Below are 1552 nucleotides of genomic sequence, written 5' to 3' on the forward strand. Positions count from 1 at the left end.
AACTCTCTAATGAAACTGTGGATCAATACCACACACGTCTGCAGGGTTTAGCAGCCCATTGTGAGTTTGCTGATGTTGACAAAGAAATCAAACAGCAAATAATTGAATCATGCACATCTACACGTCTTCGTCGAAGAGCTCTAGAACTTGTTGATGATGACAGTTCTCTTACCAAGATACTGGATATGGCTCGTCGAATGGAAGATGCTGCACGTGATGCTCGTGTCATGGAGTGCAGTGCCAACAACAGTTCTGCCACTGTTACTAACAGTGATGAGGTACGTAAGGTTCAGGGAGGACACCGTGATCAAAGAAGATATCATGGCAAACCTAACAGTAAATTTAGCCGAGAACCACGTCACAACTGGGGTCAAGGAACAAGGCTCAAGCAGTCACAACGACCCACATCAGAGGGTGTCAACAATAAATGTTACAATTGTGGAGGAGACTACCCACACCAAGATAATGTTTGTCCTGCTCAAGGTAAGAAGTGCTATGAGTGTGGAAAACTAGGTCATTTTGGTGCTATGTGTCGTTCCGCACTTAAGAAACCACAGTCAATGAATAAAAGCACTGTACGAGGATCAGGTCATAGGGGTCGAGGTGGTAAACACAATATTGCACCTCATATCCAGAATGTTAATAATATACAAGACAACATTTCATTACAACCAGTCTCAGATGACAGTGAATGTGATTATACTTATGGAGTACAAGCAATCACAGAATGGAATGATCTTCCAAACAACCCAGAGACATGTGTATACATTGCTGGTATTTGTCTCAAGGTTCTCATTGACACTGGATCAAACATTGATACCATTGCTGAGTGCCACTATGAAAAATTTAGAAAACAGTTCCCAAAGCTAGAAAAATACAATGATAAAGCCACTGCCTATGCTTCAAAGGTAGCCTTGCCAGTGATTGGAACTTTCACTGCAGAGATTAAGTCAAAGAATGTAATGCTCATTACTACATTCCATGTTGTTAGGAATGCAAAGGAGTCTTTACTCAGTTAGAAGACTTCAACCAAATTGGGGCTACTTCAGCTTTCTAATGCTGTAGCAGTGGAATCTGCAAACAATGTTGATGGTATTGTTGCTGAATTTTCTGATCGATTTAAATCCATAGGTTGTTATACTGATAGCAAAGTACATCTGCATATCAACCCAGATGTAATTCCAGTTGCCCAACCACATCGCCGACAACCATTCCATACTCGCAAGAAAGTCGATGCCGAACTGGATAGGCTGATAGAACTAGATATCATTGAACCAGTAACAGGCCCAACACCATGGGTAAGCCCAATTGTCACTCCACCAAAGCCGAAGAATCCAGATGAGATACGCATTTGTGTGGACATGCGTGTTCCCAACAAGGCAATAATGCGTGAACGCCATCCTACACCCACTGTAGATGATATGATTTACCGCTTGAATGGTGCAACTGTATTCAGCAAGTTAGATTTAAACAAGGGCTATCATCAGCTTGAACTTGATGATGAGAGTCGCTTCATCACAACGTTTACGACACATCGAGGTCTGTATAGGTA

The sequence above is a fragment of the Procambarus clarkii genome, chromosome 36, assembly GCF_040958095.1.
Source record: "Procambarus clarkii isolate CNS0578487 chromosome 36, FALCON_Pclarkii_2.0, whole genome shotgun sequence".
Taxonomy (NCBI): Eukaryota; Metazoa; Arthropoda; class Malacostraca; order Decapoda; family Cambaridae; genus Procambarus; species Procambarus clarkii.